Source organism: Lolium rigidum, chromosome 1 (assembly GCF_022539505.1).
Source record: "Lolium rigidum isolate FL_2022 chromosome 1, APGP_CSIRO_Lrig_0.1, whole genome shotgun sequence".
Taxonomy (NCBI): domain Eukaryota; kingdom Viridiplantae; phylum Streptophyta; class Magnoliopsida; order Poales; family Poaceae; genus Lolium; species Lolium rigidum.
Window position 1 is genome coordinate 342970372 of NC_061508.1, and position 11851 is coordinate 342982222.

The following is an 11851-nucleotide window of genomic DNA, read 5'->3' on the forward strand; positions in this document are numbered from 1 at the left end:
GTTGCATGTACTCCATTATTTTTGTCATGATATTTGATTGTCATTTATTTTGCGAGGAGATCTTGCGGAGTCCAATAAGCGTGCTGACGCTCTTGCTACCAAGTTAAAGCAGAGCGAACATGCTCGCAAGAAAGCTGAAGCAGATGTTGCCGCCGTCGAAGATCTTCAGAAAAGACTTCACGACGCGGAAACTTCGTTGAGCGAACATATAACTCAGCAGTCTGCTCACGAGACAGAAATTGTTGCTCGCATAGAATCGCAATGTCGACGTTTTGTTAGTAAGTGCTCAAATCCTTGTGCATTTCCTCGGGTTACTTCACATTTTCCGAGCATCCTTTATTTACGAGCTACCCTTTGCTTGTTTTCAGGGAGAACTCATCAAGAATACGTAATGGACGGTCCTGAAGGCGACGAGCTTCTCGACGCGCTGACTCTTCTTGAAATCCATGGGGATGAAGCACGCGAAGGACTTGCTGACGCTGAGGCAGGTCTGTCGAAGCTTTTCCCCTACTTCTTCCCGAAGAAAGAGGAGCCCAACACTTTTGTTGCTCTTGCCAAAGGCTTCAACGTGCCGGAGGATCTTGGGCTCAAACTTCGCCAAGAGGGCCTGAAGATTGGCGTTGAAGGCGCCATCGCGCTGATTGCTGATAGCCAGCAAAACATCGATTGGACCAAGGTTGGCGACATAAGGGAGATGGAAACGAAGAAATGGCAATCTCTAATTAGAGCTGCCAAGCCTCCCTCAAAACCAATCCTTTCCTTCCTTGGTGTTAAACCTACTCCTGCTCCAAGCACATCCAAGCCGGAGGTCAAGTAGACCACCCTTTCTTTCTTTTCTTTTTTCTTTTGATGCTGTCGCCAAAGTATCTTTGGCAACGCCTACCCCACTAGTTTGTTAGGGCTTTCTCCATTGTAATGTCTCGTAAATATTCTGAAAATTAATGGAATTCTACCTTGCTTGATGATTGATGTCGAGCCTTTTCTTTCAGTTGACGTTTGATAACTATACTCCAACTCTTGCTCCTTCCGATGTTTTGCCTACTTCTTCTCGCTCGAAAAAAGCGCTTGTTAATACTGAACTTGGTGAAGATTCCTCGAGTAAGAATTCGGCAGAAGACTTGGAAGAACTTCGCCAGCAACTCCAGTCTATGAAGAAACAATCACTTATGATAATGGAACAGTCTCGAAAATCATCCGAGAGGGAAAAAATTGCGCTTCAACAGGCTCAAGATGCCATAGCTACCAAGGAAGCCGCCGGCTGCAAAATCGACCACTCGAGAAAATTTTATGCTTGATTTGATGAATGAAGCCAGTGCGGATATGTCAGGTATGCTTTTGCAAACCAAAACTCCTTCTGTTTTCCCGTTGTTTCTTTTTTGAAATTTTTGTGCTGTCGCCAAATAGGTTCCTTTCTCGACGCTGCTGCTGAAGACAAAAGGGTAAACACAAGGACAAATCTCCTCGTTAACCTTTCTCTTGACCATGGTTCTATTTTCTGGGCCACTCCAGAACGTACCCGACAGATTGTCAGGTTTCAAGACCGCGCCTGTCAGGTTCGCGAGTTCCTTGATTTCTGCACCAGGACCTTGTCCCTGGTTTACAAGACAATGTTTCCTCGGAACGAGACACCCGACACTCTTCTTGGTCTGATGGAAAAATTTCGGGATGCTCCTCGTATCCATAACTTTGTGCGAGCTCAACTGCCCGCTGGAGCAAGATTCGCCATGATTATGATACAGATCTGCTACCGAAAATTAGACTTGACGATGATTGTCTCCAAGTGCCTGACCAAGCAGTCGAAACGAAAAAGGAACATCGACAAAATCAATGATATTGTAACTCATGTAGCCGAAGAAATGATGGACGAACTTCTTCGGATGGACTCTGAATTCTTTATCAAAGGGAGCTATGCTGAACATACGACAACTGCTGCAAATAACAAAGGCCTATCCATAGATAATATATTAGGCGTTAACTGAGTTGTACTATATTGCGAGAAGTCATGTCTGTATTTTTATTGAATTCTTCATGATAATGAAGTTGTATATATTGTGAAGTATAATATATATTGCGAAGCCCCCGAGCCTTTGGCCGGAGCTTATATTATTTTTTGCGTCTCGATGAATTTACTATTTTGCGAGAGTATATATATATTTTGCTGTCGTGGGTTGTGAGCCCCCGAGCCTGTCGACGAAAAAAGATGTATATCTTCACTATCTTTACTATATTGCAGCACCGCGAGCCCGCCTCATTAAAAACCTTTTCCGGCCCCACTCGGTGCCCCGAAAAAGGAAAAGAGTACATTGTAGCTTTACAAGGAGGACTATATTTCGACTCTAGGCGTAAAAACGCCTGAGGTGTGCCACGTTCCAAGGATTTGGCTCGACATCTCCTGACTTCTTGTCCTTTAACCTGTATGCGCCTCCCTCGATTACTTCTATGACGATGTAAGGTCCAAGCCATGGTGACTCGAGCTTTTCATGTCTTTGTTGATTGAGCCGCAGAACTAAGTCTCCCACCTGAAAGGACCTTGGTCGCAAACGTCGACTGTGGTAGTTTTTCAGATCTTGCTGGTACTTAGCGACTCGTGATAACACTTCGTCTCGAGCTTCGTCGAGTGCATCGACATCGTCTTCCAATGCTTTCCTGGAAGCTTCTTCATTGTATTCCGTGACTCTTGGAGAATCGTGCTCTATTTCTATCGGCAGTACTGCCTCTGCTCCATGGACCAGAAAAAACGGAGTCTCCTGTGTCGCTGTATTTGGTGTTGTTCGGATGCTCCATAACACACTCGGCAGCTCCTCTGGCCAAGTATGTCGAGCTTTTTCCAGTGGTCCTAACAAGCGTTTCTTGATACCATTGCAGATTATACCATTGGCTTTCTCGACTTGGCCGTTTGTTTGCGGATGCGCAACTGATGCTGACACGGTATCAACTTGTCAATGCCTACGGATTGTAGACTAGGGTTTAGTTGGACGTAGAGGGCAAGTAGATCTCGAAGGTTTGAGCCGAAAAGTACTCGACGAATATGAAACTAGGGTTGTGTTGACAGTAAATTCGATCCTTTCTTTGTCCCTCGGCTCCCCCTTATATAGGAGGTGGAGCCAAGGGTTTCGTAATACACAAGTTTACAGAGTCCGGGAGGGTTTCTAACCCGTCCCGCAAGATTACAAGTATCGTTTCCTAATACAACTCGATCTAGTTTTCCTTAATAACATCTTGGGCTTCCGAATCTTCTTATTCTTCGGGTTGTGGGCCTTTAGTAAACCCCGGGTACCATCTTCGGCAGGCCCATTGGGGATGCCTATGTCAGTAGCCCCCTAGATTTTACTTGAATCGCAGAGTCATGGAAAATCTCCAACTTTAATCATTTAATATTTCTACTGATTTCATCACATATCTTTAGATACGCAATTCTATATTGTACAGGGATTATGGTAATTGGGGCTAGTTCATCTGACGGATCAGGTACTAGTTAACTGCTCTAGTGGCAATCCGCAAAAACCTACTTCAAGATCACGTCCCTGGACATGATCTCGGGATACTGGTGTAAACTTCGACAGGCGCCGCTTAAGGTCTTACCATTCTGTCGAGTCCCAGTCATATTTTATCGGGGACCTAACGCGTCCGTTAGGATTTTTCTTCGTATCTGTTGATACGGGAAAAAGTAGCAAACCGACGTCAGAGACGGCGCCACGCCGCACAGAACGGATCTGGGGTCTTACCTTCGCAATATTTTGCGGCATTCAGAGATTATTCGCTACTTTGGCGCTCTGAGAATATATTGTCGAGTGCTTTTTCGGCTGCTGAAATAGCACATTTTATTGAGTCAATGTATGACTGATTTTTCCTCCCGATGGGAGTATATGTAGAGTTATTTGTATAACTCGAAATATGCTCACTTCTTCCTTTTTCTTCTTTCTTTCTTTCTCTTCTTTTTTCTTTATAATTTCATCGGGCACACGAACAGCGTTCCTGATGGGAGTAGCCCCCGAGGCTACAGCCAAGGACTTGTACTTGGTTGTAGGCTCAACACTTTATTGCCTCATGTCAATATATTTTCATTCTTTCTCGAACTTTTTATATTTATCGGATGCGCGACCAGCGCTCCCGATGGGAGTAGCCCCCGAGGCTATGAACAAATGCTTGCATTTGGTCATAGGCTCTCGACATTTCTATTTTGTCATACTCGATTTTTTGCTTTTTTCCAAAGTAGCCCCCGAGCATTTGGGCAAAAACTTGTATTTGTTTAAAGACTCTCGAAACAATCGTCTGCTGCCGCCTGTCGTATCCGAGATTTTCTCTTGCCAAGGTGACATCATTGCTGATGATAGCCACGATTACTGTATCGGGAAAACGCGAGAACTTCTCTCCCTCTGTCTTGTGGCCCCAAATTTCTTACCAGTTTGACACGTCGCGCAAGTGGGGGACACACGTCCTCCGCTTTTCCTGGCGCACGTACTGTAGCTGCTGTGTTTTCTCGTCTATATGAAATTACGTTTTACCCCTTGTCCACGTGTACACCATCTGTCCCGCAATCTTTCGATCCAACGGTGCGACGGTTCGCCGCACCTCTATATAAGAGTATCGTCTTCCTCCTCCAATCCTTTCGCTCGCGCCGCACTTCTGTCTCTCCGCTACCAAATCCTCCATTGCTCTCCTTGCTGAAAACTCTCATCCACACTCACACCCTTCGCCACCAAGCTCATTGATGCCGCCTCGCCTCCGTTTGACTAGGCACAGCACTCCGGAGTCAAAGATGGCCGCCGAAGATCTGGAGTGGGAGAGATCCAAAATCTCCAATCAAGACATGAACCTGCTGAAGAAGCTAGGGTTCACCAAGAAGGAGAACATGCTGCGCTTCCCCTCAGAGGAAAGCTACCCATCACCTCCGATGAAATATCGGGTCAGTTTTGTTGACCATCTGATCCGCGGTCTTTCTCCCCCAATCCACGAGTTTCTCCGTGGTGTTCTTTTTGTTTATGGGCTTCAGCTACATCAGCTGACACCCAATTCCATTCTCCATGTGTCGATTTTTATCACACTGTGTGAGTGCTTCCTCGGAGTCCATCCTAATTGGGCTCTGTGGAAGCGCATTTTCTGCATCCGCCGCAATGGCGCCCACGGCGTCGCCTATAACATCGGCGGCGTCGTTATCTGTGTTCGTCCTGACGTCGAATATTTCGACGTCAAATTCCCTGATTCTGTCCAAGGGTGGCGCAAGAGATGGCTCTATATTCATGAAGAAAGCTCTGATTCAGTGGAGTACAACATTGCTCCCTTTGACGGAAAAACCAAGATTCTTCGCCGCCGATCCTGGGATGCTGAAGCTACCGAAGAAGAGAAATTGGTGACAGAAGCGCTGATGACTCGCATCCGTGAGCTCCAGAACACCCGCGGCAAAGTATTGTCGGGTATCCAGATCACAGCATACTTCCTTAGGATTAGAGTGCAACCTCTGCAAGCTCGCCAAAATCCCCTTTGGATGTATGCTGGTGATGAAGATGTCGAGAGAATTTCCAAGGACCTTCCTGTAAAGGACTTGGAGAAATTAATCCGAAGGATGTCGAAACTCAGCAAGAAGGACAACATTCCTACTTCTTGCCGCGTTGCGCCATATAGCGGCGCCAATCCCCTTCCCGAGGTACTTTTTCCTTTTGATTGCTTTATTGTCTCCTCGCATTTTATTATTTGTCGACTACTATCTTGCTGGCTTTTTTGCATAACTTCCTTTTATCGACACTCTTTCTTTTTCTCAGAACCATCCTTCTCTCACTTCTCTTCCTCCTCTTCCTGAGGGTGGAGAAGTTGAAGAACGTACCATTGTCGATGATGGCAACCAAAGCACCTCGTGCCCTGATAGTGAAGTCGCGGGTTCTCACAGATCCGCGGCTTCTTCTGAAAAAGATGCTGAGTCTGAAGCCACTGCTTCGACGCACTCCCCTCCTCCTGCTTCCCCGAAGAACAAGAGGAAAAGGAGTGAAGGCAAAGATTCTGGCACCTCCAAAGCCGAAGAAGCTGATCCTTCAGATGGGAAGGCAGCTTTTAATCCATACACCGATGCCCTCGTCAGTTCGTAAGTTATTCCTTACTCCTTACTTTTTCGCTCTTTGATATTTTTCATCTTTCTTGCTTCTTATACTGTCGCCACTTTTATTGTAGTGATGACGAGGAAGAAGAACAACCTATTGACGCGGCTGCTCGAACGAGTACGTCGCGTACTTTAGTTGTGTCCGAACCTCAGCGTGATGGGGAGGAAACTTCGCCTCCTCAACAAAACGTCGAGCATTCGACTCCACCTGCAAGCCCCCGTGCCTCTTCGCCAAAGAGGGCAAGGGTCGAGCCATCCAAGGAACCCATACAGTTCCCTGGTAATTCGTCGACACCTTCATTAAATGATGTAAGTGTTTCAGTCTGCTCTTTTTTGTTCGTGTTCCGAGCCTTTCAGAGCTATTATCTCTCCTTTGTTTCTTGCAAGATGTTGTTGAGTCTAGACTAACTGTATTGACTTCTTTTTTCTTTTGGTCCTCTCTTCAGCCTTTAATGAAGGAATTTATCCGTCTCGGTACCCAATTTGTCGGGTATCGTGATCATACCAAGAAACTAGAAGGTACTTATCATCCTCCGCCTTTTTTGTTGCATGCCCTCCACTATTTGTCATAATATTTTATTGTCGCTTATTTTGCCAGGAGAACTTGCGGAGGCCAATAAGCGTGCTAGCGCTCTTGCTACCAAGTTGGAGCAGAGCGAAAAGGCCCGTAAAAAGGCTGAAGCCGATGCTGCCGCTGTCGAAGATCTTCGAAAAAGACTTCATGAGGCAGAAAACTCTTTGAGCAAGAATATAGAACAGCAATCTGCTCGAGAGACAGAAATCCTCACTCGCCTGGAGTCGCAGAGTCGACGTTTTGTTAGTAAGTACTTTGATCCTTGCTATTTTTCTCGAGTTACTTCACATTTTCCAAGCACATTTTTTTACGAGCTATCCTTTGTTTGTCTTCAGGGAGAACTCATCAGGAGTATGAAGTGGATGGTCCTGAAGGCGACGAGCTGCTCGACGCGCTGACTCTTCTTGAAATTCATGGGGATGAAGCACACGAAGGCCTTGCTGATGCTGAAGCAGGTCTGTCGAAGCTTTTCCCCTACTTCTTCCCGAAGAAAGAGGAACCCAACACTTTCGTTGCTCTTGCCAAAGCCTTCAACGTGCCGGAAGATCTTGGGCTCAAACTTCGCCAAGAGGGCCTGAAGATTGGCGTTGAAGGCACCATCGCGCTGGTTGCTAATGGCCAGCAAAACGTCGACTGGACCAAGGTTGGTGACATAGGGGAGATGGAAACGAAGAAATGGCAATCTCTAATTAGAGCTGCCAAGCCTCCCTCAAAACCAATCCTTTCCTTCCTTGGTGTTAAGCCAACTCCTGCTTCAAGCTCATCTAAGCCGGAGGTCAAGTAGACCACCCTGTCCTCTCTTTTGGTTTTTTCTGTCTTTTGACGCTGTCGCCCTAGTTAGTTTTAGCGACAGCTGCTTCAATAGTCCATTAGGGACCCTTCTTTTGTAATAGTAATGTATATACTTTGAGAATCAATGAAAATCTATCTTTGCTTGGTGATTGATATCGAATCTTTTTATTTTCCAGTTGATTTTTGACAACTATACTGCAACTCGTCATCCTTCCGACGTTTTACCTGCGTCATCCCGTTCGAAGACAGCTGGTGTTGCTGTCGATCATGTTGCAACTTCTTCGAGTAAAAATTCATCGGAAGACTTGGAAGAGCTTCGCCAATAACTGCAGTCTTTGAAGAAACAATTACTTATGATGATGGAACAGTCTTGAAAATCATCCGAGAGGGAGAAAACTGCACTTCGACAGGCTCAAGATGCCATAGCTGCCAAAGATGCCGCTGTTTCTGAAGCTGAAAAAGCGACCGCTCGAGAGAATTTGATGCTTGATTTGATGAATGAAGCCAGTGCGGATATGTCAGGTATGCTTTTGCGAACCAGGACTCCTTCTGTTTGCCCGTTTTTTCTTTTCCGATATTCTTATGCTGTCGCCAAATAGGTTCCTTTCTCGACGCTGCTGCTGAAGACGAAAGAGTAAACACAAGGACCAATCTCCTTGTCAACCTTTCTCTTGACCACAGTTCTCTTTTCTGGGCCACTCCAGAGCGTACCCGACAGATTGTCAGGTTTCAAGACCGCGCCAGTCAAGTTCGCGACTTCCTTGATTTCTGTATCAGGACCTTGTCCTTGGTTTACAAGACAATGTTTCCTCGGAACGAGGCACCTGACACTCTTCTTGGCTTGATGGAAAAATTTCGGGATGCTCCTCGTATCCATAACTTTGTGCGAGCTCAATTGTCCGCGGGAGCAAGATTCGCCATGATTATGATACAGATCTGCTACCGAAAGTTAAACCTGACGACGATTGTCTCCAAGTGCTTGGCCAAGCAGGCGAAACGAAAAAGGAACATCGACAGAATCAATGATATTGTGACTCCTGTAGCCGAAGAAATGATGGATGTACTTCTTCGGATGGACTCTGAATTTTTTATCAAGGGTAGCTATGCTGAACATACGACAACTCCTGCAAATAACAAAGGACTATCCATAGATAGTATATTAGGTAGGAATTGATATTTTTTCCTTGTAGCTTGTCGAATCTTCTCCACGATTGTATCTCGTGTGTTGTAGACATATTCTGTATTGTGAAGCCAACAAATGTATTTATTTTTCTTCATCAAGCCCCCGAATGTTTCTATGGCGGGTCTCTTTATTGTATATGCGAGGTTTTTAGACCAAGGCAACCGAATTTATACTGAATATACTATATTTGCGGGTTCTAGCCCTCGAGTGTTTTTGCTCTGTTTTCATTGCTATTTTGTGTCTTCTTTTTATCTGGCGAGGTATTCAGTACCAAGGCGAGATAATTTTATCAGTTAAATTCATCTATATTGCAGCTTCGAGGCGTAAGCCCCTGATCGTGTCGAAGAAAAGATATATATTTCCACTATCTTTATTTTATTGCAGCACCACGAGCCCGCCTCATTAAAAACCTTTCCCGGCCCCACTCGGTGCCCCGAAAAAGGAAAAGAGTGCGTCTGAAAACTCGCGGGCGTTTCAGTACATTGTATTTTTTACAAGGAGGACTATATTTTGACACTAAGCGTAAAAACGCCTTAGCTGTGCCACGTTCCAGGGGTTCTTGTCGGGATTCCCTGTCTTCTTGTCCTTGATCCTGTACGCTCCTCCTTCGATGACTTCTGTGACGACGTAAGGGCCAAGCCATGGCGACTTAAGTTTTTCAGTACGCTCTTGATTGAGTCGCAAAACTAGGTCTCCAACCTGAAAGGATCTTGGTCGCAATCGTCGACTGTGGTAGTTTTTCAGGTCCTACTGATATTTAGTTACCCTTGACAATACTTCGTCTCGAGCTTCGTCAAGTGCATCGGCGTCGTCTTCCAATGCTTTCCTGGAGACTTCTTCATTGTACTCCGTGACTCTGGGAGAGTCATGCTCTATTTCTATCGGCAGTACTGCTTCTGCTCCATGGACCAGGAAGAACGGAGTTTCCTGTGTCGCTGTATTTGGTGTTGTTCGGATGCTCCATAGCACACTTGGCAACTCCTCTGGCCAAGTATGTCGAGCTTTTTCCAATGGACCTAACAAGCGTTTCTTGATACCATTGCAGATGATACCATTGGCTTTCTCGACTTGCCCGTTGGTTTGAGGGTGCGCAACTGACGCGAAGTGCAATTTAATGCCTACCTCTGCACAGTACGCCTTGAATTCCTTGGATGTGAAGTTACTGCCATTGTCTGTGATGATGCTATGAGGTACTCCAAACCGAAAGACAATGCCCTTCACGAATTTTATTACTGACGCTGCATCCGGTGAATTTATAGGCTTCGCTTCTATCCACTTGGTAAATTTGTCGACCGCAACGAGCATATACTCGTATCCTCCTGGCGAAGCTTTGTGTAATTTTTCCACCATATCAAGACCCCACTGAGCAAAGGGCCAAGATAAGGGTATAGGCATCAATTCCGCTGCAGGAGAGTGCGGTTTTGCGGCAAATCTCTGGCACGCATCGCAAGTGCGCACTATCTCCTTCGCGTCCTCAATTGCTGTCAACCAGTAAAATCCAGCTCGAAAAACCTTGGCCGTGATGGCTCGACTGCTCGCGTGATGGCCGCATACTCCTTCGTGTACTTCCTTCAGGATTACCCTTCCTTCTTCGGGTGTAACACATCTTTGTAGTACGCCCGAGATACTTCGTTTGTATAACTCTCCTTTGATCACAGTGAAAGCTTTGGAACGTCTAATAACTCGCCTTGCTTCAACTGGATCGCCGGGTATTGTTTTCCTTAGGATGTATGATATGTACACCTGCATCCATGGGATTTGCACCATCAATACTAGATCATGTTCCTCTTCTTCTTCCTCCAATGTTTCTTTTGCAGCCCCCGAGGGTTTCTCATTCTTTTCCTTCCTTGTTGGTTTTTTCGGCTTTGTGGATCTCTCTGTTATCTCCTCCCAGAACACGCCTGGAGGGATTGTGAGGCACTGCGACCCGATGTTTGCAAGAACGTCGGCTTCATCATTACTCAGCATGCTGATGTGGTTTACCTCGCATCCATCAAACAGCTTCTCCAGCTCATTATACATTTCCTTGTATGCCACCATGCTATCATTGACTGTGTCACATTGGTTCATGACTTGCTGAGCTACCAATTGTGAGTCGCCAAATATTTTTAGTCGAGTTGCGCCGCAGGCTTTCGCCATCTTCATCCCATGTATAAGAGCTTCGTATTCCGCCTCATTGTTAGATGCGTTTGGGAACGTCATCCGTAGGACATATTTTAATTTGTCGCCTTCAGGTGATATGAGTATCACGCCTGCTCCAGCACCTTCTAACCTTTTGGACCCGTCGAAGTTCATAGTCCAGGTTCTCGATAAATCCGGAGGCCCTGTGTTTTGCAACTCCATCCACTCTGCGATGAAGTCTGGTAGAATTTGCGACTTTATTGCCTTTCTTTTTTCATACGTGATGTCCCGAGGAGAAAGTTCTATTCCCCAAAGGGAGACACGGCCCGTAGCTTCTGGATTGTTGAGTATATTGGATAAAGGCGCCTCGTTGACCACTATTATCGGATGCGCCAAAAAATAGTGCCGCAATTTTCTTGCGGTTGTGAATACTCCGTATGCTAGTTTTTGATACTGCGGGTACCTCTGTTTTGAAGGCGATAATACTTCACTAATGAAATATACTGGCCTCTGCACTCCATGGAGTTTTCCTTCTTCTTCTCTTTCGACAACTAGCACCGTGCTGACCACCTGAGGTGTAGCCGCAATGTATAGCAGGAGGGGTTCCTTCTCTTTGGCGCCACCAATATTGGGGTGTCGAGATTGCGCGTTTAAGATCCTCGAAAGCTCTATCTGCCTCTTCGTTCCATTGGAACTTGTCTCCTTGCTTGATTAGGGCGTAGAACGGTAACGCCTTTTCTCCCAGTCTGGCGACGAATCTGCTTAAAGCTGCGACTCGCCCAGTTAGCTGTTGTATTTCTCTCAACTTTGTTGGCTTCCTCATTGTTACGATAGCTTGGATTTTTTTGGGATTAGCTTCGATCCCTCTTGCTGAGACTAGGAACCCAAGGAGTTCTCCCGCAGGGACGCCGAAAGAACACTTCGTTGGATTCAGTTTGAGACAAAACTTGTCGAGGTTGTCGAAGGTTTCCTTCAAGTCCTCGATTAACGTTGCCCCCTTTTTTGACGTTATGATGACATCGTCGATGTACACTTGAACATTTTTCCCAATCTGTGTTGCTAAGCATTTCTGCATCATCCGCTGATATGT